The following is an 8,320-nucleotide window of genomic DNA, read 5'->3' on the forward strand; positions in this document are numbered from 1 at the left end:
AGTATCCTTAAAGCTAAAGGATGGATCAATCAAACTTCTCAGAAATGTAAGATATGTACCTTTACTCAAGAGAAGTTTGATATCTCTGAGTATGCTTGGCTCCATTGGGTGTGAGTGCGGAGGAAAGGATGGAATCCTAGATGTGATTAACGATTCTTAGGTAGTGTTGATTGGTGAAAAAGTCAATGATCTCTATATAGTAAGAGGAATAGAGATGATGACTAGTGCCTATACTGTTTCAACAACAAACTTGAAGAGGAAGACTTGTGGCACAAAAGACTATCCCATATTAGTGCAAAAGGGATCCAACCACTGTCTAAACAGGGTATACTGCCCAAAGGGATCAGTCAGCATCTTTCCTTCTGTGAGCACTGTATTTTAGGAAAAACTACCAGACAGAGCTTCACAAAATCCTAGCATACCACCAAAGGAATATTGGACTATGTTCATTCTGACAAATGAGGACCATCTTCGATACCAAGCCTTAGTGGTTCAAGGTATTTTCTAACTTTAATAGGTGATTTTTCTAGCAAGAGTTGGATATTCTTCCTTAAAACTAAAGACCAAGTCTTTTGGAAGTTTAAAGAATGGAAAGCTATGATAAAAACACAAACATCTAAAAGGTTAAAATTCTTTAGAATTGATAATGGACTTGAATTTTGTATGAAAACTTTAACAAATACTATAGTGAGAATGGTATAACTAGGCATAGGACTGTGAGGTACACACCTCAACAAAATCGGGTTGCTGAGAGGTTCGACAGAACTATAATGGAAAGGGTAAGATGTTTTCTTTCTGATGCTATCCTAAGTGAAAACTTTTGGGTAGAAGTTGCAGCCTACACTATGTATACCTTCAATAGATGCCTTTACACATCTCTAGAGTTGTTTACCCCTGAGAAGAAGTGGACTAATCATCCTTCTAATCTAGACAAATTTAAGGTTTTTGGGTGTGTAAGGTTTGTTCACCAAAATAAGGGAAAGTTGAAAGCCAAAGCTATTAAGTGCATGTTTGTAGGGTCTACAGAGGGTGTCAAAGGATTTAAAATATGGCATCCAGTAGAAAGGAAGTTCATAATTAGCAGAGACATTACCTTTAGAGAAGAGGAGATGTTTATTCAAAAGGAGAAGAGACTTAAGGATGAAGCTGAGACATCTACCATAGGAATTAAGGTGGAGTTAACTACTGAGCAACCAACAGAATCTAATTTACCTAGTGACATAGTAGAATTTGAGGAAGATGCAGGGGAACAAGAGGAGACTGTTAATGAGCAGCCAAACTTGAGTCAATATGTCTTAGCTAGGGAGAGACAAAGGAGAACCATCACCCCTCCTACAAGATATACTGAAATGAACTATATGAATTTAGTTTTAAATGTTGTTATGGCTTTTACTGACCAAAAACAAACAACTTTTGAAGAAGCAACAAGTTGTTCTAATCCAAGGGATTGGATAGAAGCCATGAATGAGGAAATGCATTCACTAAATGTGAATGATACTTGGTCTTTAGTTCCTTTGTCTATGGGTTATAAACCCGTTGCTTCAAAATGGGTTTTCAAACTTTAAGAAGGTACATCCTGTGATCAGAAACCTAGGTATAAGGCAAGGTTTGTGAAAATAGGTTTACACAAAGGGAAAGAATAGACTACTCAGAGATTTTCTCTCCAGTTGCCAAACAAACTTCTATAAGACTTCTATTATCTTTGGTTGCTCATAATTTAGAATTGTATCAATTAGATGTGAAAACTGCCTTCCTTCATGGACATCTAGAAGAGACAATCTACATGATACAACCTAAGGGATTTGAAGTTAAAGGAAAAGAGAATCTTTATTGCTTACTCAACAAGTCAATCTATGGCTTAAAATAATCACCTAGGTGTTGGTATAAAAGGTTCAATGACTATATATCTAGCATTGGATTTAAAAGAAGTTCTTTGACATATGTGTTTATGTAAATACAAGTTCCTATAGGGACAAGGTTTGCTTACTCATATATATGGACGATATATTACTGGCAGGTAGGTCCAAGGAAGACTTTATTCATGTTAAAACCCTCTTAAAAAGAGAGTTTTATAAGAAGAACTTGGGAGAAGAAGCAAGCAAAGTTCTAGGGATTGAAATCCTAAGGAATAGGGAGGAGTCTATCTTAATCATCAACCAGTTTAACTATTGTGAGAATATCCTAAAAAGGTTCAATCTAAGTGATGCTAAACCTGTAAGCTTGCCTATTACTCAGCAGTTCAAGTTATCCTCAGCCAACTCTCCTAAAGATTCTGACCAAGAATATAAAAAACAAATGTTTGTTATACCCTATAGTTAAGAAGTCGAAAGCCTAATGTATTTAGTGATTTCTACCAAACCTAATCTCTCATACTCAGCTAGCCTTGTTAGTAGGTATATGTCTAACCCCGGTAAGAGACACTAGGAGGCCACTAAATTGATCCTAAGATACTTAGTTTGGTCTAAAAACTCAAGACTAGTCTACCAAAAATTAGCTGAACCAAACTTTGAAATATATGGATATGTGGATGCTGACTATGCTAGTGATTTGGACCAAAGAAGGTCCTTAATAGGCTATCTATTCCTTTATGGCCCTAATCTAATCAGCTGGAAAGCCACATTACAACCTATAGTGGCTCTATCTACAACAGAAGCTGAGTATATGGCATTAACTAAAGCAACTAAAGAGGCATTGTGCCTTAAGGAATTGCTGAAAGATTTTGGAATAAGTCAAACAGTGGTAAGACTCTACTGTGACAACAAAAGTGCTATATATTTATCCTGAAATCCACAATACACACTAGAACAAATACATATATGTAAAGTATCATTTCATCAGAGAAAAAGTGGAGAAAAGGGAAATAGAAATCTTAAAAGTTCACACATCAGAGAACGCACCAAACATGTTGACAAAGCCAATATCAAAACTTAAATTGGTCAAATGTCTAGAACAAGTTGGTTTCGAACTTACAGACACAAGATAAATAGAATGGTCAGAATCAGGAAGATTAGAAGATTACAGGCGTTAGAATCAAGGTGGAGAATTTGTAAAAACCGTGACTCAAATATCACTTCAACTAGTTTAGTTTACATAACTAATTTTATCTTGTCACCGTCAGATAATGTGTGTTATAAATACCACTGATCAGAACACAAAAAAAAAAAAAAAAAAAATCGTACTTCCTATTTTTCTATAAACAACAGTTGTTGTAAGCAGTCTTCAAGTGAGAAAGAAAGTGAATCTTCCCATGGACGTAGGCTTATTGGCCGAACCACGTAACTCTGCATGTTTCTTTTTCTTCTCTTTATCTTCTTCTTTCAATCTTCATCTTTCTCTCTGCAAATCAAAGAAAATACGATCTCGTTATCAAATCACAACGTTTTCAGAGTATCAAGTCGTAGCGAGCCACAAATTTCTCCTATCGAGTAGCATCAAGTCAAGAGTTTCCACCTTCGACTTGCTTCAAGTAAAGATTAATACTCATCAAGTAGAATCGAGTAACGATCAACATTTTTCAAGTTCCATCGAGTGAAGAACAGAAACTCATCGAGGATAGAAGAAAATGTCCATCGAGTAATGAGCAGAAACTTATCAAGTAACAAGTATCTACACATTGATGATTTAACAGAGCCCTTCTCAGCCATTTCTTCACCATTCAGGATTGATCTTGATTAATTGGGCCTAGAAAAGATTGTAACCCAAAATTGTCCAAGATGAGTGAATTTTTATTTGAGTAATTACATACTTAATGAATTTATAAATATAAATTCATTAATAAATTATTTATTATATATATGATAGTGTTTTTTTAACGACCCGACTCTCTAACACTTACTAGAAGGATGTTACTACATGCATGCATAACTTGAAATTGGGTATTTTGTAAATTTAAGGAAAAGAAACAAAACTATTTTTATTAAATGAATCTCTAAAAGAACAAAAACATAGAATCACGGTTTGGGGTACCCCTACTTCAAATTCAAAATAAATTAAATAAATAACTTACCGAAATATTCAAAGAATTTTAAGTTTCTGACTCATAAACCAAAACATAGATGTTTGAGAAAAATATGGGAAGAAATAATGTAAAGTTCTGAAGGCTTGGTCTCGAATTCTTTTTTTCATTCGTCATTTTGTCATTCCCTTTACCTGAAAAATATGTAGAGAAAAGAGTGAATATAAAAATAATCAGTAAGTGACCCGCTATTAGGCCCCACTAGGTGATCTTGTCAGCCTTCCTATCGAGACACTGGTGTACATAGGTATAAGGGGCGAACCCGAAGACACGTTTCATAAGTAGTGATCCTGGAGGAGTCACAATCGTAAGCATAAGTGGCGATCCCGTAGAGATGTCGGAACATGAACATAAGAAGTGAACTCGAAGATCCATAAAAAAAATGAGAAATTGGCTCGATAGGAATGTAACAGTCACCACCAGTTCAATATGCCACACACAACATCCAAATTTTTGTATCAAACCATAAACATGATATTACAAACATAGTAACATAACTATAGGTCTCCAGAACATCCTTAACATTCCATTCATCAGACCATCATAGTAAATCATTTCATCACAATAGGAATATGCATTCATCTTATTCACAATCTTAACATCAACTTGAGGTTCGAGGCCGAACCAGTAGTGAATCACTTACCTCAATATCAAGCTTTTGCAATTTAATCTTCGTAAAATCCTTGAGTCCTGAATCAAGCCTATAACAAAATCAAAATTTAAATTAAACCTCTGAAGCCTGATTTTATTTATCAATTTATGCACATAACTTTAAATAATGTACCCAAAGTGTGACTTGATTTGAATCCTCCTCCAACGTCCAAATCAACATGATCCTAAGCCAAACAACAAAGTTTAAGGATTTAAACTAAGCTTATACTATAATCAGTCTTTCAACACCAACAAATCATCAAACTCTATTCACCAATGAAATTTTAAAGGTTAGGATCCAATCTCCCGTAACCATTATACATTCAAGAGCCACCCATGAATTAAAACTCATTGAAAGTATCATCAAAAGCCCTGAATACAACTGGATAGTGGTCTAAATCTTCAAAGATATGGGTGTTCAATAATCTCCAACGAAAGAACACAAAACACCAAATCTACCCAAAACCAAGGTTCCAGCGAACACCAATGGTGGCGGCGGCTATCGGTGATCAAAGGGGCGAAGGTGCGAGACGTGTGGTCTATGCATCAGTAGTTGGATGACATGTGAATCAAACAACATCGTAACTGAGCAAAACGTGTTGGATAGATGACCTGCTTGTCGACGAGGGTTGATAACAGACGGCAAAGTTGGACCACAGACGCAGCCGACGACAGATTGCGTGTGAGCGAGCTGGTTTAGGGAGACCGACAATGAGGCTTTGCATGAGAAAGTGACAGAGATGAGACTAGAGGAAAGTTATTTTTGGGGTTAATACCCTAAATCTCGTGGTCTTGTAGTTTTTAATTGTATTTGTACAAATAATTTATTTATTTAATAAAATAAGTGGTATTTTATTCGACATTTAGTTGTACTAACCCAAAAACTAATAAACTAAGGTTTAAGGTTATATGTTGTAACTTAAACATGTATGTGGAGGCATACATGTGAATCATGTTTAATTGGTAACCTGAACGGTCTGTAGTAGATAAATATGGTTGGATACCTTATGCTGGTGACACTACAAATACGACCCACTTTGTAGTTGCTACAATTGCTATAAAGTACTACAAATGATCTGATCCTGGTCATTCATGTGGACACATGTGAGTGGGGTATTCTATACAAAGAGTCTATATAAGATCGGACCATGAAATGAATAGTCTCTCTCTATATAACACTGTTGCTAGAAGAGACTTACATTTTACTAGGATGACCATAGGTGACTTGATCTGAATCCTAAATGAGTTGTGAACTCCTACCAAAGATGGTCCATTGATGTGTATGGGTGAGAATGATCAGTTTCGACGACTCAATATGCCTACCATTTTGGGACTCGTCTGATAGGGGAGCTGGGAACGCAGCTACACAATAAGGAATTCATTTCTTCACTAGTGTTAGGATAAGTAGATAAATTACTCCCTTAAGGACTAATTCTAAGGCTTGAACAATGTGGCACCACACGTTCTCCTAGCCCGAGAGGGGTTTGGTTGTAGTTGGACTATAACAAATTATTCATTAAATGGATCAGCGGTACTTAATGAGTTAGATGTAACTACAGGGACAAAATGATAATTTTGGTCCAGTAGTACTTACGAGCAATTTATGAAGGGTCAACGCGCTATTGATTAGTTATATCCAATGGACACAGAAATATGTCTATAGTGCGAAGAGTTCAGTTGTTGGTCTTTAGTGGAGTGACCGAAAGTTAATGAAAGTTGATTGATATAATTAAAAAGTTTAATTAATTAATCAAGTACCATTGGAGTTTCAATCTATAGGTCCATAAGGTCCTCACATTAGCACAATTGGGATTAATGATAATCAAATTAATTTTGGATTAATTTGAATTGTTCAAATTAGTTGAAGAAAATTAATTAATATAATGTATGTGATACGTTATAATATAAAATTTAGTATATGAGATATGATTAATATAATGTATATGATATATTATACTATAAAGTTTTATTTGAATATGATTCAAATATTAATTATATGAAATTCATATTTAAAATTATTGGTTAAAATTAATATGAACATGATTCATGTTAATACTATAGGTTAAATGAGAGAATAATAAACTATAGATTATATTATATTTGATATAATATAAACTATAGATTATATGTTACATTAGATATAACATATGGTTTAATATATGATATGTATATATTAAAGTTTTATATATATATTATATTAAAAACTCAGTTTTTAATTAAATAAGTCATTGGGAGGGATAACTCCCTCTCTCCCCTGTCTAATGTGGATTAAGGCCGAGATATTTAATGGGTCTTCTTCTTCCTACAGTTTTCTGACACATAAAAAATCTCTCTCAAGAAAAAAGACTCTCTATCTTTTTCTCTAAAAAAACCAAAACTCTCCCTTCTCCCAAAGTTAATCCACATTGAAGCCCACATATCTTTCTATGTTAATGAATTCGTGTTCGGGGGAGAAGGAACCTGTTCGAGTATTAGATCGGAGAGGATTCGCGAAAAAATCTGTCTTCAAGTGTAAATCCATTAATCGCTTCTTCATCTCAAATTTTTGTGAAAGCATGCTTAATTAGAGTAATGTTTATTAGTTTCCATCCTCTGTTTATTATTGTTCTGTAAAATTAAAAAATTAGGACACGATCTTTCCGTTGTGAGTATTTACATACTCTTTCAGTTTTGACGGCTGGGACTTTTCTTCTCCCTTCTTTTTTTATTATATATATAGGGTAAATAAAACCCTAACTTCCAATTAAAATATATACATATATGTCGACAATATTTTTCTCTCTTTTAAACTCCTCAAATTGATTACCTCAAACCTCAAATCATCATTAAAAAATGCTTTAATTTTGGTCCCAATTTTAATAATTAAATGAAAATGATTTCAAATTGACTTAAGATAATTTCGAGATCTTAAATCTTTTAACTAACTAATTCCAAATTCTCTTAACCTAAGATAAATTAATTTTCTTCTCAAATGTGGCTTCAAAGACAAAAATGTAAGAAACATAAAATCCCATAGATTTAAGATAATTAATTTTAAATTCACTTAAAATTCGAGATGTTACACTCTTCCCTTCTTAAGAAACTTTCATCCTCGAAAGTACCAATCCTGAATGAGCTCTAGGTACTTTGTCCTCATTTCATCTTCTCGTTCCCAAGTTCACTCTTCAACTATTGATTGCAAAATTTTCTCTAATGCTAACTCCCAATTGCAAAAGTTTCACTCCTCTGGCAGGAATCTAGATAAGCTTTGCATCTTAACTTAGGTTCCCATCCAAATACATGGGTCTGAAGTCTACCACATGAAATTGATCTAACATATGCCTCCTTAACATAGGAACATAGAAAACAATGTAAACTATAGGGGGCGACACTAAACGCCATATCATAAAGTCTACTTACTCCAGTATTTCAAATGGCTCAACAAAAACATAGGCTTAGCTCCCCTTCTTTCCAAACCTAAAACACCCTTCATAAGTATTACTTTTAACCACACTTTATCACCCACCATAAATTTTTTGATCTCTATGCCTAACCTCATAATAACTGAAGTCCTTGTATATATTCGTCTTCACGCTAAAACACCCTTTCTCTTTCATGATGAGGTTCCTGAAGTCCTCGGATACTATCGATCATTCGTCGATCTAAAACACATCA

This window comes from Benincasa hispida, chromosome 9, assembly GCF_009727055.1.
Source record: "Benincasa hispida cultivar B227 chromosome 9, ASM972705v1, whole genome shotgun sequence".
NCBI lineage: Eukaryota > Viridiplantae > Streptophyta > Magnoliopsida > Cucurbitales > Cucurbitaceae > Benincasa > Benincasa hispida.